The sequence below is a fragment of the Diabrotica undecimpunctata genome, chromosome 2 (assembly GCF_040954645.1).
Source record: "Diabrotica undecimpunctata isolate CICGRU chromosome 2, icDiaUnde3, whole genome shotgun sequence".
In the NCBI taxonomy this organism is placed as follows: Eukaryota; Metazoa; Arthropoda; class Insecta; order Coleoptera; family Chrysomelidae; genus Diabrotica; species Diabrotica undecimpunctata.
The window spans coordinates 181608017-181634514 of NC_092804.1; the positions used below are offsets into that span (position 1 = coordinate 181608017).

The 26498-nt window shown below is 32.6% G+C and overlaps 1 protein-coding gene across 5 annotated transcripts in view; it reads right to left on the minus strand.

Moving 5' to 3' along the window:
* The window catches only part of LOC140435296 (furin-like protease 2), a 1428549-nt gene that overhangs the window by 1099963 nt on the left and 302088 nt on the right, over nucleotides 1-26498 (minus strand). Inside the window, exon 1 of one of the 5 annotated variants that reach the window (XM_072524124.1) lies at nucleotides 7597-7695. The exons of the other annotated variants lie outside the window; for them this stretch is intronic. The gene's annotated coding sequence lies outside the window, so the exon portion shown is untranslated. Of the gene's footprint in view, nucleotides 1-7596; nucleotides 7696-26498 lie in introns of those variants that run through there. 5 annotated transcript variants of the gene reach the window in all.

Here is a 26498-nt window from a genome sequence, read left to right on the forward strand (position 1 = left end):
AAGAGTTATTTTATATACTGATCTAAGAAAATTAACTGTTAATTGAATTATAACATAGTCATGGTATCCTGAATTCACGTGCCAACTTTAGTTGTGACTCAGCACTTGAATGATTTATTTTTCTTTTAGGTCTGAAGATGGTACGTTTGGCATAAATGATATTATGAAAGCTTGTGAAGAACATAATGGATCAAGTTTTTTCAAAAGAATCCGGTATGTGGGAGTAGTTCCTCCTAAAGAATCTGCCGAAGCTAATACTGACGAATATTCAGATTTATCAGATGACGAAACTAAAGGAAATCCGAATCATCTACCACGTAGAATCCTCAGATCGCCAGCGATTGTTGAGTTAGATGAGAAAATCGCTAAGAATTATTTAAATAATACAAAAATATCTGTTGGGATGAGAAAAATATTGATTTACCAGAGTCAGGTACTTCAAAACCTATTGGAAACAAAAACCTAAAAGTAATTGCATCTTTAGACAGTGTTTCGTCTCATAATAAAGAAAACAGTTAAAATTTACCTTTGATATACCCTCTGACCCATTGACTATAGATTTTTTTAAAAATCTCTTTGAAATGATTAATTACACTATCTCCATCTAAATGATAATTTGAAAATAAACACTGACAGGTTTTACTAGGTCCTCCCTCTGTTTAATTATCTAAATATCTCATTCACGCAAGTACTAGTTGGAAATTAAGTTGCTATAAACGAGAGCATAATCCCGTATTGTGGATGTCATCTTATAAAACAATTTATAAGGGGCTGTATTGATTTGTATCTAACAATGAACCATACTGCGGTGCTCATACAAAGCTTTCTGGGACTTGCTTTCTTACTAGGACTTGCTGAATAGGTCAACGTTCCTGCCGGAACTAAATTAAATTTGGACAATTTATTCACTTTTGTATCCTTACTTCAATAACTGTCTAAACGAGACTTGGGATCAACTGAAACGTTGAGAGAAAATAAAATAGCAAAATGGATAAATTTGAGTCCGAAAAAATGTTTCAAGAAATGTGAGAGAGGGACGATCCATTCCACATCTAACGGAAAGCTAACAGCTAGTAAATGACAATGCTGTTGTAACGTCCTCTTAATTCTCAGTAATTATCTATATCGTGCTAATAATAGCATTTTGTATTTGTCTGGTTACAGAATTTATTTAAACTCGCTGATTGACTAAACTCAAAAAATATTCCAAAAATTCTATTTTTTGTCATTTTTAAAACTAATTTCTTTTTCATTATACGTCTGTAAGGAGTTTTAAGAATAAATATTCGTTTTTAACGTATATTGTTGCGGTCCTGTCTTGGCAGCTTGCTGTCTCTTTCTCTCATCTTACCCCTCGCAACCCTCCTAAGCAATTCATCAACATTACGTCGGAAATACCAAAAATATAAGGAGAACATTTCGGACGCCCACTCCTCAAGATCCAAGTAATTTACTTCTTTAAGACAAATTCCGAAAGTGTATTATGATTTTAATAAAGAGACAGATAAACGGTGTTTTTTATTATTCATACTTTAAATTTTCCTGGGGAATATTATCACTTTTGTGATGAAACATAAAATTTTAATTCGAATTTTAATTTTTGGATGGCAAAAATTGTACTGTGGATTCAAAAAATGTCACTTTCAAGACAGAGTGGAGTTTTTTTTAATCTCATAGTAAAAATTTTTATATAAGATTTATAAAACGTTGGTATGAGAGAACGCGGAAAAATGAAAAAAAGTCAAAACGGAGATAGAATGGTCCAAAACAGCCTATGGGAATAACAAATAAATAAAAGATTTACCTTCATTACCGAGAAAAAAAAAGCAGGAAGCATTTTAAATCCAAATAAATATTCACAGGAGCTAGAAACGATGATAAAAGAGGTAGAAGTAATAAATAAAGCAGAAATGAACACAAAACATAGACTATTATAGTAATAGTGGCAATAAGAGATACCCCAGATATCAAATTATCGAATATACAGTATAGCCAGATGAACATAAGAAAACTAAATATATAAACAAAATAAGGGTTATTTACCAAAGTAACAGAAATAAGATACTACAGACATACGAAAAGATTAAAAGAAAGAGTTCACTACATAAAAAATGAAAAAAGCTAAAGGAAGTAATTTTTTATACTAATCAGCTAAAAATAAAAAAAGGTAAAGGAAATAATATACTAATCAGCCAAAGAATCCTGCAGAATTAGAAAGGGAATAAAAATCCAAAAACGAACTAGATGTTGAACAAACCCAATAAAAGTAGATATTACTAATCAAATAGAGCATGGAAAAGATAAGTGAAACAAAGAACAAAGAACTATGGTTGCTCAGGTTGTTCTGGTTGTTGTTCTATTAGAAGATCATTTGGTTTATCCACGTCTGCTTCTTCACGTTCCTCAGAATCAAAATCTGACTGGGTTTCTGCTACTTGCTCCACCAACGCATCCAAATCTTCTTCCAGTCGAAATATTTTCTAGAGCATTTTTTGGCAGTGATGGAGTTTTCAAACCAATTGTGGCAGAAACCCCAAACATAGCTTCATACCGATTGCACTGACTGTGTCTTGGCTTACCGTGTACTAATTTCAAATCTTTTTACATTGAGCACAGTTCTTTTATAATTCTGTTAGATAATTCTAGTCCGTTGTCGCTTTGAAAAATACTAGGAGCTCCAAAGGCACAAAATATGTCAAGAAGAACCAACGCAACTTCTTCTGCACGTCTAGTTTTCAACAGCCATAACTGTACAAATTTTGCTTAGTAATCTTGATAGACAAAAATAAATTTGGGAAACGTTTTTGGGAACTTTAGATTTTTTCTGGTAAGTTTCACACAGATCCAAATAAATTGTTATGATTTCTACAGTTAGGTTCTTGTACTTCTGTTGTAAATCTTTTAACATTCTTGTTCTTGCTCCGTGCACCGTTAATCAATTTAAAGGGTTTTTCCAAATGAATAAAAAATAAAACATTATGCTTATCTTTAGTTAAGGGACAAATCAGTTTTTAGTTTCCCCAACCTTAATAACATCATTATTTTTTAACCGCTTGTAGTCATCCGGTATTTAAACACTACCTAATTTTAGATTTACTTACATACGATATTTACAAAACAACGATAAAAATCGTATTTATTTTTACTCCAAATTAGAAGAAGTTACTTATTTGAACAGTATAATTTAGTTTTAACTAAATAAACCCAGCATACAACGAAATATTTACAAATATGTAGCTTTATCCACTATGCTAGGATAATTCTAACTCTATCCGAGTAATTCTAGTATTATCCAATATTCGCGTTTTAACCGTAACATATACAAAGAAAACAGTCGTATCTTGAAAATTTTTTTCCGTACCTTTCCTTTAAAGGTCGCCACATTTCTTATTCATGAAAAATTAACAAATTCACCGAGCACATTTATTATTCCGGTATCCTTTTGTAATTGAATCATAAATTTAAAGCTTCGAGGTTTTTGCGGCAAAGAATTATATGGAAAATCTGTGTAATAATACATAATTAAAGTTCTACTCCTCTCGCAGGAAAGCAAAGGAGAGCTTTTGAATTTTATTGGTATCGTAAAGCTCTTTACTGCCAATTAGAATAATGTCTTTTTTATTGTTTTCGTTGCCGCCCCCAAGACCTCTGCCATACTTTTACAAAAAGGAAATTTATGCTGCAAATGGGGGTTGGTTAGATTTAATTGGAAGAAATTAATGAGGGTACAAGACAGTTTTAATAAAATTGTTCGATGGCATCAGATTGCATTTTACTGACTAACTGTTCATTCATTTTTATGGTTAAATTTTATATTTGCTACGCTGAAAGTGTACGAGACCTTTATCAAAGACGTTTCATTTATTATCTGGAACAACAATCAAAGAGACCAAATAGGAATAACAAGTGCGTCAGTTTAAGAATATAAAGAAACTTAAATTGAAACAAATGCTACAAAAATAATACAGACAAACACAAACAAATATAGAGGAAAGCTTGGAAGCAATCCAAAAGGAATTAACTATTTATATTTTATACAATTTTACAGTAAAATAAGTTTATTTGATGTTTCGACTTCCATTTCGGCTGCATTTTTGATATATCTAAACTAAACCCGATGTACAGCTGGCTTTTAAAAAAACTGATACGATTCTTAAAGACTAGAAAATTAAACAATGTATTTTGAAGGATAAATATTTATTATTAACATACTGTCAGTGACACTGCCAAATCTTAAAATTTGTCATATAACTTATTCTGTTCAACCTGAAAAAATGGCTTTATATGCTAGCAAAGAACTAAAAACAAGAATTTTAACGAAATTAGAAGATGGTTGGTTATTATTTACTATCGCTAACCATTTTTACGTAACCATAACAACAGTTTTTAATATTAATAAAAGATGAAGAGAACAAGAAACTCTCGAAAGAAAGCAAGGTTCTGGAAGACCAAAAATATCTACCGCTCATGAAGATCGTACGCTTTTGGTGAGATTAGAAGAAAATCCTTGTAAAGATGCGAAAACTGCAAGAATTATGTCACAGTTTACGGGAAGAAAGACAACAACTTTGCACAGAATTAAAACATCGCCTCTTAGATACCGAACTGCAACTAAATAAGCCCCACCACAACAGAAGCAATCAATGTCTCAATCTTCTAAAAAGGACAAAATTAGGGTGTATAGACCAGATAATAATAGATTTAATCCTTTATATGTTATAAATATCAAGCAGCTAGTTATTTTAGTTACAATGTATGTGGATGGATTTTATTTAGAGGAATGGGAATCTCGCTGTCTTTCGAGAGTTTCTTGTTTCCTCCATTTTTTATTAATAAAAAAAACTGTTGTTCTGCGTATGTTAAAATGTTTTGCTGCCTCTGATAGTGTCCAGTTATCTTTTAATTTAATTACAACTATTGCTTTAATATATTGTTAAGTTAAGTCATTTGTTTTATTTCTTAATAAGAATAAAAATAATAACAATAGCTTTATTTTATGTAAAATATATCACTTACATATACAGTATGGTGGAAATGAAAGGAATAAATTCGTTATTTCGTAAACCGAAGACTTTAAGGAAAAATCCTGAAACCCGTCAATTTTTATTTTTAAATAAGCTATTCGTAAGAATACATTTTTATTTTTGACGTCATCTATGTGAGCGTGATGACGTCATTGCTAAAATTTTTAATTAGAAAGGGGGGTATTGTAATACATCATTTGAAAGGTCTTTTAAATACCTATTCAGCCATATCAATATGTCTGAATATTTGATGTTTGTAATTGTTTAAAAAAATTATTAAATAGTTATTATTACAATAAATATTTATTAAGTATTGATATGATGTATTATTGACACCCAAAAATAAATTTTATAAAGGCCATCACTGGTAATGAAATGTCTTTTTTATCTTTTTAAAAAAACTAGTTACCTTATCAATATGAACATTGATAGTTGGACATTCAAACTTAATTATCTTTCTGTCAAGTAATTAATAGTATTATTGTAGTAAACGTATTCAAAAAGTCTTTGTATCTTTGAACATAAAGCTAACTGAAACGCAAAGAATTGAAATTCTCATAATGATTGGTTATGGAGATAAAACACGTACGCAGAAAGAAGTATGTGCGTTATTTAATAATAAATACCCCCATCAAGAACCAATTTCACAATCCACTGTAAGCAAAATTGAGAAAAAATTTAGAGAAACAGGTCATGTTAAAGACCTTCCTAAAGGTAGTAGAAAACCAATATCTGAAAACCAACAAGTAGACGTTCTGTTAGCTTTTCAAGATAATCCTCATAACAGTTCACGGCAAGTAGCATTAGATAATGACATGGACCATTCAACAGTTCTTAAACAGCTAAAGAAGGAAAAGTTGCATCCCTACAAAGTAAGTTTAGTACAAGAACTTATGGAAGATGATTTTGATAGACGAATTGAATTTTGTGACATTATAATGGAACGAAATAACAGAGATCCGATGTTTTTAAAATAGATTATTTTCTCTTATGAAGCTACATTTCTACTAAACGGTCATGTCAATCGTCAAACTTATCGGTACTGGGCTACGGAAAATCCACACTGGATGCAAGAGTACCGTACTCAATACCCAGAGAAAATTAATGTTTGGGTGGGAATAATAGATAATAGGTGTATTGGACCATACTTTTTCGAAGAAAACTTAACAGGTCCTCGATATTTAGAATTTCTTCAAAATTTGTTGCTTCCAGAATTGAACCGGTTGTTTCCAAACAGAAATGATTTATGGCTACATCAAGATGGTGCGCCTCCACACTATGCTGTCTTGGTACGCAACTACTTAAACAACGTCTTTCCAAATCGGTGGATAGGTCGAAGAGAAACAATAGAATGGCCGCCTAGGTCACCTGATTTGACTCCTCTTGATTTCTTTTTATGGGGATATTTAAAAAGTAAGGTGTATTAAAATAGACCACAAAATATTATTGAACTGAAAGAAAGAATACGTAATGAGGTTGTTCAAATAACTCCGGAAGTTTTAGAGAATGTTAGAGAAGAGTTCGCGGCACGCCTTTCTCATTGTATTTTAGCTGAAGGTAAATAATTTGAGCACTTAATTTAGGTTTCGTTGTATTTATTGAATAATACTTAGTAAATATTTATTGTAATAATAAAAATTTAATTATTTTTTTAAACAATTACAAACTTTAATTACTTGACATATTGATGTAGCTGAATAGGTATTTAAAAGACCTTTCAAATGATGTATTACAATACCCCCCTTTCTATTCAAAAATTTTAGCAATGACGTCATCACGCTCACATAGATGACGTCAAAAATAAAAATGTATTCTTACGAACAGCTTATTTAAAAATAAAAATCGACGGGTTTCAGGATTTTCCTTAAAGTCTCCGGTTTACGAAATATCGAATTTATTCCTTTTATTTCCACCATACTGTATGTATATTCTTTATAAAATGCAGGGATTCAAAATAATATCAAAATTTAGGCCTTAATAATCATTAATTACTATTTAAATGGGAATAAGCCACAATTAAAGGTTAAAATACGTTTATTGACGTTTCAATTTCCACTTCGGAAAACGTTCTCAAAATACAAACATTAGTAAATTAAACAAATTTTGTTTTTTGTTACTTAGTGAAAAATTCTTCTAATAATTTAATTTTATCTGACTCATCTATATTGACAATTCAGAAATACATTATACATTTTAAAGTAGACGACTTTAAAATGATATTGCCAATATTGTTGAGTTGCGTTCCTGGGACGACTTTACTTATAAGATAGTTCATTCGATTACATGAAATCAACTTTAACTTGAGAATATCCGTCAGAAAAGATTATAACATGTATTTTGTCTTTAAAAAGACAAATACATACATGATGGCAGTAAAATTCTCCTGTTAGTGATTCCATAGTAAATTATGAGGGAAAACCAGGAAAAAACCTCATAATACTATCCCGACATGGTAAGTATTTGATCGTGCATTTAGTTTACCTTCAATAAACACCAAATTCCGATTTTATATGTTTGCTATTTAAAAAACATAAATGATGTATTCTCCATAAACTACATTGTCATCACATACCTGTCAATAAACGTAGGTACTATCCTAGAACATAAAATACAAACACAAACATCACACTAAACCGACAATCACCGGACCGTAAGGTTACAAAACGATACTGATAGTGGTGAAAAAAAATTGATTAATCGGACTGCCTAATGATATAAGTTTAAAAATATCACCAGGAAATACAAACGTTGGCGGATGGTTTAATCTACTTGATAGTATCGAGACCGCATTTTTAACTCACTTAATATAATTATTACGACTATTATATATCATTCGGATAGAAAAAATAGAATTTTTGTAAGTTTATTGATTAGTTTATTAACACTTTAACTGACAGGTAAATTCAAAGTAAATTTTATACCGGGTCTTCTCGGCCAAAATATTTTTTTCTTCTAATTACTCTATTTGTGTTTGTTTTTAGTAAAACTCATAAAATCAGATTTGTTTTTTGGTGATTTATGTAAAAATTGCAGGGTCCTTATATTATGCACGCGGCCTAATATTGTGAATTGTTACTCATGTCTAGTTGCAGGCAATGTTAACCACGATGGACACTAAAGGTCAAACATTCTGTTTTTTTTTGCAGACAGAGTCATACGTGTTAGATGTTTTAGTTTATTCTTTATAAATGAAGGGGGCGTATCGTCGACTTCACGATTAAAAAAGTTAATATATAGCACACAATAACAAACAACTCCGTTCTTTAGATTTTTAATAAGTAGCAGAAAAGGCCACCGTTGAGTTAGAGAGTTAAGAAAAATTAATATAAGTGTTGATTTTTATTATAATTAGGATTCAAATTTGGATCCTTCCTATAATATAGATAGATGTGTGCTAATTAGTTTTTAGTAATTAGTAACTTGCTTGCTCGGTTCTATAAAAAACAATCAAAATATCGCAGAATAAAAAAATCTGAAGTAGTCGCTAACTTTCATTCCAAGTTCCATTCCATTCAATAATTATTTTGCCACGGCACCATCCCCAAAGGTGTAACGAAAAAACCTGCAAACTCTAATATCTTTTGCTTCAGCTAATACGTTTCGTACAACTTTCTCGTATGAACTAAACGTATTACTCTAAATATCTTTTCTCCACGGTCCTCCCAAAACACCTCCTGTATCTCGATCTTCACCGTCCTGTAGGAATTTTTAGATTCTTAACTTTTCATTAAAAAGTTATGCAAGTAAGTACAGACCATAACAACAACCTCTGCAGTTTCTGGTTTTAAAAGTAATGCTTTTCTAGATATTTTAAAATCGAAGATAATATTTCAAAAAGATTTTCTGATTGCTCTGCTGAGAAGGTAATTAAATATAGGTAAATTTTTTTACGAAATGGTAAAAAGGTATATTCTGGAAGGTTGAGTTTGAAGCTAGTTATTAATTTTTTGAATAACGTATTTTCGAAAACTCTTCCATCATATATTTTCCTTTGGAAGCCTACATTAAAATACAAAAATCGGTAATAGGCATCTATTACGTCTAACAGAACGATGCTAAGAAACGTTTTGTAATTCAAGAAATCACTTTCCCTATCTTCTGGTGCTTGCATTGCAATCTGCTTGCCATCCATGACGCCTACACATTTTGGAAAATTTCAAAGAGCACTGAAACCATTAGTGATGGTTTCCCATTATTGAGCATCTAGAACACAAAGATATCCATTACGTATGCTAAAAATGTAGATCACTTTAATATTAGGTGATTTTCTACTTTGTAGTGTTTACATTTTTAAATAATATATATATTTTTTAAGATGACCATAAGAACTCTTCTTTCAAAACTGATTTCTTCTTCTTCTTTTGGCATCATAACCCTGGATGGGTCTTTGCCTGTCTGGCTATGTCCTTCCATTCAGATCTCTCTTGTGCCCTTCTTCTCCATTGTCTTATGTTCATTGTTTTCAGGTCGTCTTCCACGTCATCGAACCATCTCGTTCTGGGCCTTCCTTTTTTTCGCCTTCCTATGGGCTTCCATTGTAACATTTTCTTTGTTGTTTTTGCATCGTTTTGTCTCTGCACATGTCCCAGCCATGACAGTCTTTGACTTTTCACAAATCTTACAATGTCATAACCTTCATTTAACTCATTAACCTCGTCGTTTCTCCTGATTCTCCATGTGCCATCTTCCTCTTGTACCGGGCCATATACTTTCCTCAGTATTTTTCTCTCGAATGTCCTGAGTTGGGCTTCATCTTTTTTCGTCATTACCCAAGTTTCACATCCATAGGTTACTACGGGTCTAATCAGTGTTCTGTAGATAGTCATTTTGGTTCTTTTGTCTAATAATTTCGATGTCATCAATCTTTTATTAGCATAGTATCTACGATTCCCACTGGAAATACGTGCATTAATTTCGCTACTTACGGAGTTAGATGGTTGAAAATCTGAAAAGCACAAATCTTGATGAATTTAGACACCCTAATAAAACTAGACGTGTCACACAAATTCTTAAAAGAAAAATTAATGATTACGCTCAAAAAGAAGAGACATATAAAAGAATTCAAGACATACAAAATAAACGATAATGAGACAAATTCGATGTATTTGGAGAACGTATAAATAAGTAAGTATTTTTTTATTTATTTCTTTGTAGTTACCCCTTCCAGTCCCTTCTTTATTTACTTACTTACGACCCAGCTCTCTACCCAAAATAAGAGTGACCGTTCGCAAACATTTTCCACTTTCAACCTCCTACAAGTGATAGGCAAATTAAACCGTTACAATTTTCTTACAATTCGCACTGATTCCATAATTCCATATCTGCACTACTTATGCGCAAAAAATGTTTGAAGCACCCAACGGTTCGAAGTTCTAATAAAACGTCATCTTTCTTTAAATCCGATAATAATGCCTCTTCACTACATTTTTTAGTTTTTAATAAATTAAACATTTAGCAACTCGTTGCAACACAAAATTGCTACAAACTGAAGCAACATTTGGTGCTTCAGTGTGGACGCTGCTTTAGCTAGACCAGGATGAGAGAATCAATTAGTTGGAACCTACCAAACAAATATGTTACCAAAACTGGTATGAATAAAAAATCCAGAAAAAGGTTTAAGTAATTTTAAGTAACAGTGTGCGTGCTCGATTGTTAAGTTAAACGACCAAAGCGAAGAATAGCAAGGAATCAAAACTGATGCTGTAAAATTCGGAAATATTATAAAGCAATACAATAAAAGTTAACAAATTCGTACTGCTGTTTTTCTAAAAATGTTCTCTGACTTTTGGTCTAACAAGGTGCTGGTTAGAATCTGTACTAGTCACTCTCTGTATGCTTACATCCAGTACGTCTGAGAAATGTCGAATATCAGTAGGTATAGGGTTAATTTAGCTTTTTGTTTGGCTACCAATTCCATTGGTGCTGAAAATCTAATCAGACGTAGACTATTTTGGTCTATAGACTTGTAAAAATTAAGTTTGCCAATAGTTGAACGGTAAAGATAATCTCTAAGCCAATCTATATATTGAAATCCCCCATGATAATTTTTATATCGTTATTCTGACAAGTGTTTTCTAATTTCTTTTATAATACTAGCTTAAAACTTAACGAGAATTAATGAAGTTTGATATTTCCTTTATTTTGCAATGGATCAAAATCAATTAACGAGCGTTTTGAAGGTGTATATGAGAAAAAGCGACGCAGACCGACCTCAGCATATGCTCATCGGGCAACGAGTTGCGGCATCATCAACTGGACCGCAAAGTCACGTCACTTCAAACACTACGTTCGTTACTGATAATAATTGCCGCCCTGTGATGGCGAAATAACGGCAAAATGACTGGAAATGACGGCGAAATAATGGCGAAACGCGGGCGGGCGACCAAGTATCGGCAATGCAGAAATATGTCGGCTTTTCCGTAATTTTTTAACGAGTTAGCGCTCCGACGTAGGGGCATTGGAATCGGATTACTTCTAATGTAATTGGGATGAAATACGACCGAGGCGCGATGTAGATATATAAGTTGGTTGTGGGGTTGATGTTGTTTTAATGATCCTAGTTAACTGTTTATCAAATCCAATTAAAATGTTTGGAATATCTCTACTACGGGTTTAACAAATTTATCAGCTTTTTATTGAATATTATGAAGAGGCGTTGCGGAATGATGGATTTTTCAAATTACATATTTCGAGAAATGTGTATCATACTTGGGGCCAAAATGGCAAAAATAAACAACGATGACACAGTGTTATACAGTAAAGTAGATCAAAATATAATAGCGGTACAGTTATATTAATCGGCAAGACAGAATATTTACAATACAAAGTTATTTATCTATAAAGACACGAATATACACAAGATTAAAATTTTATGAAGTTCGTAACTGTATCTTTTGTCAATTCAAACCTTTTAAAGAAACTCACATCACATTGGTTTAAATAATTCATTCTTTTCCTGTCAAAATTTTGGTGGCGCAATCCGAACTTAAGTAAATATTTAGCATTTTTTTTTAATTTTAAGAAAAAATTAAATTGTAAATAAACTTGAACAAACATGATTATTATTGAAATTTACACTTTTAAGTGAACTTTAATTTAATGTACACGTCAAACTTATTACGAAATCGGGTGTAAGAATGCAGAATTTGGGACATGTTACTTTTCTCATTGCATTAATTATTTGTGCTTAGAAGTTGAAAACCGATAGAACTTGAATTTACCAATTTTTTGTTGTATCTTTACAATTTATAACACAGCATTTGCGAAATCCCATGTTCTTCAGTAAATACTTATGAAATATGCTAACAAAGTTGCAAGATTTCACCGCTGGACGCGCACGATCGTTTTCGTATTACCACCAAGTACTTGCACACAGCGAATTGGGAGTATTCTTAAAATGTCGTCTACAAGAATGTGATACGAAAAATCACCTACATATAGAGTAATACAAGGATGGATAGCCCAGGTTTTTAAATTTTATGCTAACCTTTTTAAATGTTAAACTAGAAGCACTGTTAATTTTTTTATTGACACTTTATTGAGTTTAGAAACATGTATTAAGTAATAAAATACACTAAAAAATAAAATAAAGCTTATGATTCACAAAAAAAAATAGTTAAGAAAAACAATCTCAGCCACAGTGTTGAGGTGAAATGGTCCAACAAAGAAAAGTATTTTGGTCAAAATATCACATTGTTTTGCACATAACAACACTACAGTCGTGGTAAAAATTTACGTGTAGCAGGAATCATGCAACGATTCGGAACAATGTAAGCAATTAACCCAGTCGTCAGATTTTGCGGCTTGGGAATATATTTTGCCACAATCGGTGCAAGTCTGGTAATTGTCGTCCATATCATCTAAGTCATCCAATGTCGGTGCCTCTAGATCTTTGTCTAAGGATGCGTCACTTTTGACAGCTTTCTTAATTTTCTTTTAGGTCACTTTTTTTTTCTTAGAAGCAGTGTCCTTTTTTTGCAAGTTGTTAATATTCGTTGTCCCTGCAGTTAATTTTCGCTAGCTACTTGCTCCTTTTTCGAACCGAACTAATGTCAGCGGAAACAGCTGGAACGGGTGAAATTGCATCTAGCTTTTTCCAGGAGAACTTTTCACGAAAGCATTTGCGTTAGTTTCTATAACCAATTAATTTTGTTTTTCTGGTACAGAATCATCTTTAGTCTGCCAACTGCACAAAGATTGTTAATCATCAGATATGAGGGTGGATTGATATAAAACTAGCCTTTGATAGAAAAAACAAGTTCTTTGGAATTAAATCGATTTATTTCTCAACATAGTCCCCTTTTAGCTCGATACACTTAGTAAGACGATGTTTCAAGTTTTTTATCCCATCCGAATAGTACTTTTGCTCGAGCTCTTCAAAATAGGCCGAAGTTTCAGCGACGACTTTATCATTTGTTGCGAAACGTCGTCCTCCATGCTATTTTTTTACGACACTAATCAATGTGGCGATACCTAACAACAATAATCTGTGTGTTAAGTATATCAAAAATATCGCCAAGTACAGAGATCTGGAAATATAAATAAGGAGACAATGGAGAATGATAAGTACACAGACGATACCTATCATTCTTTCTACCACTGGAGTCATCCCGAAGAACCTCCTAGAAAACATAAAAAAGCTGGGTCTAAATGAACATCTATATAAGATCATGCAGAAAGGTGTGCTACTTTCGACGTCCAGATGCGTGCGAGAATTTTTGGAAGATACACCGACGTACCAAGTCACCTAGGACTCGATAACATGGAAAGAGTCCCACCAGAGCTCAATCCTTTTAATACCGTAGGTATCTGGGATGAGTGAATCTTCCTCTTAAAGGGAGTGTGAGCCGTATAGCTAAATCTGGACAACAATCCTATTTTGTGTAAAAACTAGCATTTATATACTCTTTATAAAATGCAGGAATTCAAAATAATATCAAAATTTAGACCTTAATATTATTACAATTATTACAATTTATAAATTAACATTATGTAATCAATTGTTTGTTTGTTTATTTTATTATTTTTGTCTGTCTTAATAAATATAATATAATGTCAGACCAATTAAATACACTCCTCAACATGATCAAATCTTACTAAGAGTCGTATCAGTTTTTTGTAGGAACCAGCTGTACTTCGAAATATTATCAGTCTGTTTTTTCACCTTATTCATCCTATAGAAATGTTGTTATTATTCAGATAATCCACCTCTTACCTCTTCGAATGTGGAAAGTATATAAAAATAAATTTTATTACAATTATAAACAGCTGTACAACAAACTATTCCGTACAGTAAAACAATTAACGACCTGGAATATGCAACCAACCATCCATTAAGTTCCTTTAGATGCGGATTCCGTCGTTCCTAAAAGCGTTTGCTATATTTAAATTTCACATCTAATTCCCGTTGTAATGTTCGCATAAATGCAACCAATAAAGTTTTACGGTCCACAAAAGAAAACTGAAATTCTAGTCTATCTGTTCCAGTCCCGAATGGCCGCCCCTCTCGCTCTATCGCTGCGTCGAGTGCGCACCTCTAAAAAGTAGTAAAATTCAATCAACAGAGGGAATTTAATGAATCATTAAAAGGCCAACTCAATCGGAAATGAGTTAGAAACTACTTTTATAATTAATTAAGGGAGGGCCTTTTGAGTGAAGAAGTTTTTACTGCCAGGAACGGAACGAGGAAAGCGGGATCCTCCCAAAGAAAACTAATTATAAATGCAAATAATGCGATCTGTAGGGAATCGAGAAGGTGTGGACTTACAACAGCTTATGTTATAGATAAAGTAATTTAATATTTTTATCGCGTAATTATTCCTTAGAGTAAATAAAGTTAGCAACTTGTATATTGATTTTAAACAGGCGATTACTGGAGCAGATAGACAAAAAATTTAAACAGATGATTCAATGATGTTATAAATCGGATGACATTTATGAATTTTATTAAATTTTGAAAATTGTTACAAATCGAATATTTTAGTGACATATATTTTTTTAATTTTTTGCTTCTCATTTAATGTCTATATTTTGTGTTTTTTTTTTCATGCAGCTTTTAATTAAAACCCTTGGGACAGAGTATTTAATACATACGCATGTTCCGCACCTAGCTACCCATTTGGTATTATTAAGAGGCTTAAAATGGATGTTTTTAGTCAAAAGTTAGAATACTTGATCTTAACTCTAACGTATTTTAGAGTGGAGACCAAGGCCAGAAGCAATACGGAGCAGACGGACTGACGACCTGAAGCGTATAAGTTGGTGCAAGCCGTACAAGACAGAGACAGATGGGAAGAGTTGATGGAGACCTATGTCCAGCAGTGGACGCATACAGGTTGATGATGAGAATACTTCCCACAAAGGCACAAAAACAGTTCTTGCAGTGAAGTAGAATAAACAACATTGTCGTCGTATTTAGGAGGCAGAAAAGAGGCAGAAAAAATCCCCAACTGAAACTACCCAAAATATATTATGATAAAAGACTGTCAAACCCAAGAAACCATAGCACATCTTAAAGAAGGCTATCGGGTATTCTCAGCAATTAATTTTAAAGAATGGCATTACTTAGTAGCAAATATATTCAAGAGCTAGCAAACAAACTGAAACTTCTGGAAATTAACTCTTATTATCAATATGCCCCTGACAATAGGCTTGAGAATGACAATGAAAAGCTATACGGGGACCTTTTACTGTTTACAGACCAACAATTGCCACATAATAGATCGAATAACTAGTTAAAAAACTCATGAAACAATAGTTGACATGTCAAAGAAGAACTCCAAGTATATATATCTTAAGATACAGATAAACAGACAATTTAAAGTACTATGATTCTCATTATTTGTCATTCCAAAGAACCTTCTACAAAATATAAAAGCGATACTGTATCTAGATGGATTAGAAAATTTTTGGGAGATACTCCAACGTACTAAGTCACCTAAGGCTCGATAATGTCATAGAATAAGCTCCATGAAAAAGCAATCCTTTTGATACCGTAAGTATTAGAAATAAAATCCACAAGAAAAATAAATTCCTGCAGCTGGCTGTATACCATGTACCACAAAAAGAGGTTTAATCTTTGTATGTAGGTATATTTAAAAAAAATAAAAAAAATATACCTACATACAAAGATTAAACCTCTTTTTATTAGACATAAGTAAATTTTCTCCTTAGAGGGGTTGAGAGCTATATGGCTTAAACCTGGATTACGAATAAATATTAATATAAAGAAATATTTGAGAACCATGTCACATGATATCGTCGGGAGTGATCATAAAGGATTATGATCAGATTAAACAAAAGTCAAACTGGTAACTTCGAAGGAACTTTCAGAAGAAATACAAACAATAGTTCGTTTAAAAAGAGCTCCCGGATACGATCTAATATCTGGTGAAATACTTAAAAAGCTACCAAAAAAACTATAATCAAGTTGATGCATATTATAAACGCATCATTACGACTGAAACACGTGCCAAAAGTTTGGAAAATGTCTGTATTTATTTGAATACCAAAACCAGGAAGACCTATTAAATTTGATCTCTTCATATAGACCAATATCACTCAAGTATCTTTTCAAAAATTAACACTCCACTGTTGATCCGCATTATATCCACATATTAAGTCCACAGGATTTGACTTCATCGAGATAGCATTTAAGAAAAAACTTATAGGCTCTGTTATTTGCTCTACTTGTATGCAATATTCCTTGACGTGGTCCAGGCATTTGACAAAGTACGTCATTCAGATCTAATTAAAGAGCTCCAAAAAATTCTCGCAATACAACATGTGAACATTATCCGAACTTACCTGGAGGGAAGAACGTTTATGGTCAAGCAAGAAGAGGTGTACTCTGAAATAAGTGAAAGTAAAGCCGGCCTTCCTCAATTTGGTGTACTGGGATCAATTCTTTATATTTATATCTATAAATACATGATGTACAAAAACATGATGTTATTGTAAGTAATGTCAAATTATTAATATAATTTCATAGTGTGCGAACTGTATTAAATAGGGTTGGTTCAAAATAGTTAAGAGAGAGGAGCTGTCTTTAGGTGGATTAGCGGTGTTTACACGTTTCTAGCGGTGCTGTTTTTTATTAACTAAAATATCGAAATATCACGTCTATCCGGCACGAACACTAAGATCGGAGAGCTAAGCACAATACGTATGTTCTCTATGTGATTCAACTGCAGAGAATCATTTGCGGTATTTTAAATAATTGCTACCGGAACAAAAAATCAGAGAGAGGTGAGAAAACATGCGTTTTCGACAAACACCTAAAAAGAGGAACCATGAGCGAAAGCGTCTTCTCGTTTTGATTATGATCAGTGAGAGTCATTTTTTTTTTGTTATTTTAAAACTGTTTGTATATCTCAAGGGGTGGGGTTGACATTTACGTAGGAATTAATACTTAGGGTTGGATTAAGATAATGAATTTTAATATTGGGGTTAAGATGATAAGATTTGATATAGCTAACTTGTTTGTTATTTCTGAACCGTGAATGTTTAAATATAAACTTTCTTAATTCCTGGGTTTAACAATGTTTAAAAAAAAATACTTAATTATTGCTTAAACGTTTTGGTTTTTTGCCACTTTATTTTATAAACATTACATTACACAATTATATTTTATGTTTGTATTTTTTAAAAGTTTAACATGGAATATAACAATTTTTTTCGCCTATGAAAAATTAAACATGATATACAATGACATTAATGGCTAGAGTCAAAAGACTAGAGAAAGTAGTTTATGTTGATTTTACCTGTTTGAAAAATGGGCAGGTAGACATAGAAATAAATAACAACGAAGAGACTTTATGCTACATCTCAGCTAAGTACTTTGGCATACACTTTGATATTTGCTTAAAATAAAAAGACTGGAAAGAATATATTAAAATGTTGTGTATCGCATATAACTCTGGAAATGTGCAGACAGAAGCAATATATATGTTGTCCTCTAGTGCATAGTGTATGCACCATGACTCTGTTAGAATGATGATCTTCACAGAGACCTGAAAATGTCTAGAATTAAAGAATTCACAGTTCGTCAACGAACAGAAGGTTTAAGAGAAGGATGCCTTTTAAGCCAATGCAAGTGAGCAGTTTTAGTGCAATAGTGATAATGAAAGTTAATGTAAAGTAGTAAAGTTCTTGTTACAGAAATAACCAAGACATATCAAACTATCGTTTAGTCAATCAAAACTACTAATAGTATTCTATAATAAAAAAACTTTGCATCGTCAAATAATACAAAAAATTCAGTGAATATCTATCCTGAAGCCTGTCCTGTATTTTACGTGCAACTCTAGGGGCATCAGGCGCGTTCTCCACTTAATACTTACTTCTCTTTTCGTGTAATAAGTGGCCATCATAAAAGACTAATTTTGTTTCACAGCATTCAGCGAGCGGAAGAGAATATACCAGTAAAAATACAAGTAGCGAGAAATAGAGCAAAACTAAACAATTGAAATAAAATACTACATATAAACATAAACTACGTTGTTTGGAAACAAGCGTTTCAGAAAAAAAATGTTTATTTAAATGTGGAAGAAAGCTGTTTGTTTTTTATTAACAGCACAGCATTGTGCTACAAAGCTATTACAAATGTAGTTTGAACTTCAATGAAAAAATCTGTGAAGAATAGGCAATACAAGGAAATAAAATAGAGACAAGTTTTAAACAAGCAATTGGACCCATGTTTTTTTTTAAGTGACCGAAAGTAGAACACTTAGGCACTTTACTTTATCGTGTCCGGGCATGTTATTCATAAAATTTCGACCCAGTATCGGGCTACGTCAGTTCCATCTTTGTTGGCGAGCCACAAATCTTCGAGGTTACATCGATGAGGACAGTTTCTGCATGTAAGATGTTCCATATTCTGTGTTTCTCCACAGTCACAGTTCACATCATCTTGGTCTATTGTTCCCCATGTTCCTTATCCTATTTATAATTTTCCACGGTTTAAAGTCTAGGGACTGGCAGGTCCATTAAACCTGGGAAAGCGGAAAATACTCAAGCGGTTCATCCTGCACTGTTTCAAGGAAGATTTTCCTGGATTTTAGTCGCTTTCGTAATGTTCGAACTTTGTATAGGGCATGCCACTCGTCCGCGATCTGTTTAATTTTCTCTATGTGCTCGGCAACGCCTCTGCGTGTTGAAGGTTCTGCAAAAACTGCTGCTTTATATAGATTTGACAGTGGCGTTCCTACATGTCTAATTTAGCACAGTATCAACTTATTTAGTATGAGCAGATTCAGCTGTTAAGAAACACAGTGCCTGTGCCGTTGTTCTTAAAACGCCAGGACGTGCACCCCATTAACTTCCCGTTAGCTTTCTGAGTATGCTGTTCCTAGTTGTTACTTTCCCTCTCGTTTTTATGCAATGTTGTCTGTAGGTAAGGGACCGGTTGAGAGTAGTCGATAGTACTAAAAGATAGATAGTAGTAGTCCAAAGTAGAACAAACAATCGATTGGTACTGTCACATATACTATTTCTACGACTATAATGTGACACTTTCATACTACAATTGCTAAACTATTTGAAAAGCTACTAGCGACAAGAATTATGAAGATATTAACTGATAATAATTTTTTCCCGGATCATCAATTTAGTTTCACAGAAAAGCATTTACCAATAAAAGAATTACATAGAGTCGTTGATATTGTCAATAAAACGTTTGAGTAAATAAAAATTGTACTCTGCACTTTTTTGGCGTCAGTCGAGCTTTTGATAAAGCATGACATGAAAAGTTAATCTTAATAAAAATGGACACTCCAGAGTCAATGTTTACTTTACTAAATCCACATTTAGAATGAAAATTCAACTGTGTGTAATCAGAAACATCAAAAATCTTCAATATGCGATCTGGAGTCCCTCAAGGTAGTGTCCTGGCTCTTATATTATATTTTATATTTACGCTACACATACCAGCAAACGAAAATGTAACGACTACAACATTCGCAGGAGACACTGCTATGTTAGTTACAGATAATAATTCTGCAACAGCTGCTGAATTTTTCAGAGGCATATTAGAGACATTCAAAAGGAGACAAAGAGATGGCGCATAAAGATCAATGAATCTAAATCACGACATATCATCTTTACAAAATATCACAAAATATCGCCTAGTAAAGAAATAATAAAAAAGCAATTCCACAAGCTGAAAGCGTTAAATAACTTGGAATGCAAATGGACAAAACTTTGACATGGACAACCTATATATGAAAAAAGCACCAACAGTTGAACTTAACATTTTGTAAATATTATTGAATACTGAGCAGAACATCGAAGTTGTCCATCCGTAACAAAAGATATTTATTGTGAATTAAAAACATCTACGATCAGTGGAGTGATAGTTCACTGCAGCGCTAGGTACCTAAAACGTCTAGAAAACCTATGAAGTATATGAAGAATGGACCAACAACCAGGAGATTAGAGCACGCATCGGAAAAGCTGGATGCACCTTCAATCGGATGGGGGCCTTCTTCAAGAGTCACAACCGCTCTCTTGATACAAAAGTAAGAATGCTGCGTGCTACGTCTTCTCTGTCCTTTTTTATGGTGTTGAATCGTGGACTTTGAACGAAGATATGTGCAGAAAACTGGAAGCATTTGAGATACGGCTATATCGGAGAATACTTAAGATCCCGTGGACTGACCGAGTCACAAATGAGGAGGTCCTCAGAAGAATGAATAAGAACCGAGAGGTACTGAACACCATCAAATCTCGAAAGTTACAATTCTGCGGATATATTATGCGAAATGAATCCAGATATGCTCTCCGTCAAGCCATCCTGCAAGAAAAAATATTTGGAAAACGAGTTCCAAGAAGAAGAAGAAAATCTTAATTAAAGAACCTCAGAAACTGTTATTGGTGAATATACGGTATTACGAAAAAATAATGTGGCACTTCCGGTTACAACTTATTAACCAAAGGTGATGTTAATAACCGAAAATGTATATTTCTTCACATCTTGCTAAAGTGCGTCGAATAATATATCGCTTATACTATTTCGGCGACTTTAAAATAGTACTTTCGATTACAACTCCAGAACCAAAAGTTTGAGATCAAATTTCTCACCTATAATACCATCTTTGGGTTATAAGCTCTCATATGACACCTCATTTCTCGTTGTATCTATACTAATAACGGAGGAGTTGTGTTTACCGGCAGACGGACAAACAGACGAACGAACAAAAAGATATAAGTAATTTAAGTTTTTCACCTTTTGTAACCGTTTCAAAAGATTTAAAAGAAAATCATTATAAATTTCGATTATATTTTTTTTAAATAAAACTAGTAACCCCATCTATCTGTCAAGTACCTACCTGTAGCCGACTCAAGGATTCTTCTGTAATTCCCAAATATGACCGGTAGATGAGCATATTTTTCAACTTGTCACTCACGCCCAATTTCCAGAGAGCGCAAGAATAGCGTCTCGCCCTTTCCTGTTAAGAACGTCCAACCGTTAAGACGTGTTTCCAAAGTGTGTCTCATTTCAGAGACCATTATTGGAGAGGCTATAATGCTGATATTTTTCTGATACATTGTCGCAAGATAATATTATTGGTATGGAGTTATTCCAGATCATGGCCCAGTAGCGGTATCTTTTTATGGAATGCCTAACCCCTCTTATCTAGGATGGTGGTGGATTGATATAAGACGTAGCCGAATCAATGGTTTATTTGGTGACTGATTAAATAAGGAAAGAAACAGAGCAGATTAAGATTGTGCCAATTTTTATTATACCTACTTTCAAGACAACGGAAATGATTCTGAACTCAAAAAAAAAAGAAATGAAAATATAGTGAAGTGTTCTATTTTATTTAAAGGTTTATTTTCTTCATTATTCCTAGTTGATAAATAACTATATTATTTTCAATGTAAACAAATTTCGAAATTTGGGGTTAATATATATATATATATATATATATATATATATATATATACATTCATTTTCTTTATAACCAATTCTTAATTTAATACGATACAAAGATTTTTTGTTTATGATAATGTTAACATAAAATAATATTTTGGAATCCCTTTGGGATGACGTAACTTTTAATGTTTTCTTTTTGTTCATTACTAAGAAATAATAAAGAATAGTTTTCTTGTAAACTTTCAATAAATCTTAATTTTTTTTGCTCTTCCCCTTTGAGGATAAACCAGGGGTGGCGTCCAATAATAAATTATAATTTCATATTATCTAATTGTGCTTGAATTTAAGATACGATATAGTTTCTATATGTTTAAGAAAACCCCGCCCAATTCTCTTCGACAGTGAGCGATTTTGGCTTGTATATATTATTGTAATACGCAGTGTTACACTTTTAATGTTGTAAAATGTGTGACAAACAAAACAATAAAATACTTCTATCCAGAAACAAAGAAAGCAACCATTTAGGAGTAACAACCTTTATATTAAAGCATAAGATGCAACAAATAGATATAATGATGAAAAAGAGAGGAAAAACAATAGGTCTTAGAAAAGTTTTAATCAAATGTTTTTGGATTTCCCATTTATCTCGGCACTTGTCCTATCTCCATAATTTTATTAAACAAACCAATTAGCCGTCTTGTTCCTGACTCTTTCATTGACGTCCAATTTTTACAGGAATCTCATCATGTTCGATTGTTTTACATATTCTTGTGGTAATTTAATATACTTTAACAATTTATTTTTTAATACAAATTGTGTAAAGTGACGTAATTAAATAGTGTTTATAAAATCTTCTCGCTTTTATTCATCTGTATAAACATACATTTGGCTTGTTACAACAGCGCCACAAATGTATTTGAGCAAATTGAAATATGCTCACGTCGAGCACCTTTTTGTCGTTTACCGGAAAATATGTCGCTAAGAAAAAAAAACGAGAAAAGAAAACGCCGAAAGACAGAAAATATCCAATTACAACAATTTATTTTATGGTAATCGCTATCATTACGTTTGTGGGGGAGCAGCAGGTATTGCTGTTTTTTACTTGTTTTTGTCAGCGTCTCAGATTGCGATCGTTACAGACAAATGAAATAAAACGAATCGGGGCTTTTATGGATTAATACTTGTATTTCTACAAATATGAAACTTTTTTAGTATCCTTATATCACAAAAATAATAAAAAAATAAACTGAATTTTTTGGGAATTATTTATTTTAAGTAATGGTTCGTATTGCTAGGATATTTAGTGTTACAATAAAACTTAGTTGATAAGTTAATAAGTATAGAAATAATACAGCACAGATACAAACTGAGAGAAGAATGAGACATGACTTATGAGAAGTTTTTATACACTTTATATGGAATATTTTGACGTTGTTTGACGTTTGTTTTGACGTTTCGATTTTCACTCTGGAAATCGTTTTCAAAAAGGATTATTATCCCCACAGTCCCAAGGAAAGAGTTTTTATTATATTAATAATATTTTCCATTTTCTCTCTTTATTTGTGAAAACAATAAACGAAAATATATAAAAACTAAACAAAAATTTATTTGACAGACATAATATGATTGTTTCAGCATAATGGACATCAGGATTTAACTTTCATATAATTTAAGTATAAAAATGAAAAAAACACTCTCGTTTAAAAGAAATACATAAGTGCATTTTGCATTTTGTACAAAAGAATCCCATCTTCTTAGTGCATCCAGGGTTTTGGCAACACATAAGAATTTCTATTGCTGTCAGCGCATATTGACAAATGGTCATTACTGGTTTTTCTTATATATTTATCTATAGATGGTAACTAAATAAATTAAGATCTTTTTACAGGAACTATGAGCTCTTTATCTTCAGGTAGCTTATCTTTTCTTGAAAAACATGCACTAGCTTGTCTCCTGCCTGTAGGCTTATCACCTAGAGCTAGTAACCGTTCAACATACAGTATCAATTTCAGTAAATCCATTACTTTTGATCTCTTATCGCCAAACGCTGCACTATCCTGACGATTCTCTATCTATAAATTGGTCATTGCAAGATCAATAAAGTGCCAAAAGTACAAGCAATTTTTTAGATTCTAAATGACATAAATCTATCACATAAATCCACGCCTCCCATTGTCTGGTTGTATTTAACAATTATTGTATTTGGACAAGGCACCAGAATGTACTTTCAAATTTTTTATCTCATCTTCGTACGTTAGCCAATGGCAAAGAACCTGCAGGTGTAGAACTCATTTTTATGGATCTATTGTCCATCCATTTTAAAATAGATACATAGATAGATTGTTTGTCGACAATTTTTTTATGATAGAGCCTCCAATGTCCAATTATTTGTAAGGAGCAGCATCAGTCCAAGTGTTTGCACCTTTTTAAATTAAGAAATCCAAGACTAGCCCTCTTTTTTAAGAAAGCACAAAATTTTTCAAATATACAGGATTAGGCTTATTCTTGACATACTGTCGTAGACTAGTGGTATGTCCCATAAAAATGTGAATACCTGTAAGTTTCTTGAATTCCTTCTGAGTTGACCTTAATTGTTTTGTCCATTTGCTTAAATAGCTAGTATATTATGTATTAAAGACAATTTTTCCAAACATGCTCACAGGAAAAACAATCCAATTGTGTCCAGAATTCGTGATTTTTATTAGCTGTCCACGAATCATTTCACCTATTCTTAACCTAATCATCTAATTGTTCCGTTTCCTGGAGTTTCTTCAACGCTGCAGTGAAGAAGTATCATCTTCACAATCCCAAACCGAATTCAAATTATTTTCTAAATTATTTTGGGCATTATTTTCGTTTTCATGAAAACCATTTAAAAGGTTTTCAGAAACATTCTCATTTTCGCTACAATCATGATCGCTATCTTCACTGTAGAAAAAAATGTTATATGTCAAAATAACCTCCAATTCACGTTCTATCAATATTGTTTCTCTGTCTGTAACTAAAGGAAAAAATTCGGGTATGGTAACATATTTTGATAGTATAGTAACTAAATCCCAATGTCCAAAGTACTTGACAAAAATTTCAGAGGACCCCGGACTAACCAGTTGTAATTATTTTCAAATATATATTTACCACAAATAGGTCCAAACATCAAGTAACATACATTAAAAATAATCAATACTTTAAACTACAGCAAAAAACTCTACAACTTGCTGTATTTGTGTGGAGCCGCCATCATAATCTCACAAGTTTCACCACATGTAACAACACACTAACGAAGTAGGTACTGTTATCAAATTTTTCAATGCACTGCGTGCAATTACTAAACATTGTCTAGCTGGCTGCACCTTTTGACTTAGGAGGTTATACAAATTCTGGAAATATCTAAACAAAACAGTTGTTAAAGCTTATATTTTATCAAAATATCATCATCAACTAGCCTCTAACGTCCACTGCGGAACATAAGCCTCTCGCATGCTTTTCCACTTAGTCCGATTTTGCGCCATCTGAATCCAATTTGTAGTCACTCTTTTTATGTTATCTATCCATCTCGTTGGGGGTCGACCTCTATTTCTGTTAGCTTGTAATCGGGGTCTTATTCCAAAATTCTTTTTGTCCACCGGTCATCAACTGATCTTGCTACATGACCTGCCCGGTTCCACTTTAGTGTTGTTATCCTTTCAATAACGTCTGCTACTCCTGATCTTTTGCGTATAGTAGCATTGTGTATTCTATCACGTAGAGAAATCCCTAACATTATTATCTCCATTGCCCTTTCTGCAACTTGTAGTTTACTCAGTGTTGTTCTTGTGAGTGTTAGGACTTCTGCGCCGTAGGTCATCACTGGCAAAATACACTCATTAAATACTTTTCTTTTCAGACACATTGGAATCTTAGACCTAAAAATATCCTTCATCTTTCCAAATGTAGCTCAAGCGAGGTTTATTCTCTTTTTTAGCTCGATTATTTGGTTGTCTCGACTTATTCTGATCTCATTACCCAAGTATTTATAAGAGTCAACTGGCTCAATATCTTTGTCTTCTACTGAGATGTTTTTGTTGTGGACTATATTTGTCATAAATTGTGTTTTTGAAAAATTTATTTTAAGAATAACTCTTTTTGTGGCAGTATGGAGTTCTTGGAGCATTATCTGTGCCTGATCAAAGCTGTCTGCAATAAGAACGATATCATCTGCAAATTTAAGGTTATTTAAAAATTTTCCATCTATATTGATGCCCTTTTCATTTCAATATATTGTTTTATAAGCGTATTCTAGCAAAGTTGTAAATGATTTAGGAAAAATGTTGTCTCCTTGCCGAACGCCTCTTTCAATACGAAAGGTCTTAGTATCTTCATTAGGTCTTACACAGGCTGTAGCATGCTGATAGATGTATCTAATGAGGGATATCTATCGGTGATCTATTCTACATTGTGTTAGAGGTTGGAGTATTTCACTTTGATTGACCATATTAAATGCTTTTTTAAAGTCGACAAAGACAAAAGTATCAGGGGTCTATTATATTTAATGGTTTTTTTCAAGCAACGACTTAATGGTTTGTAAATAATCATTTGTTATCAAAATATACAGTCAACTT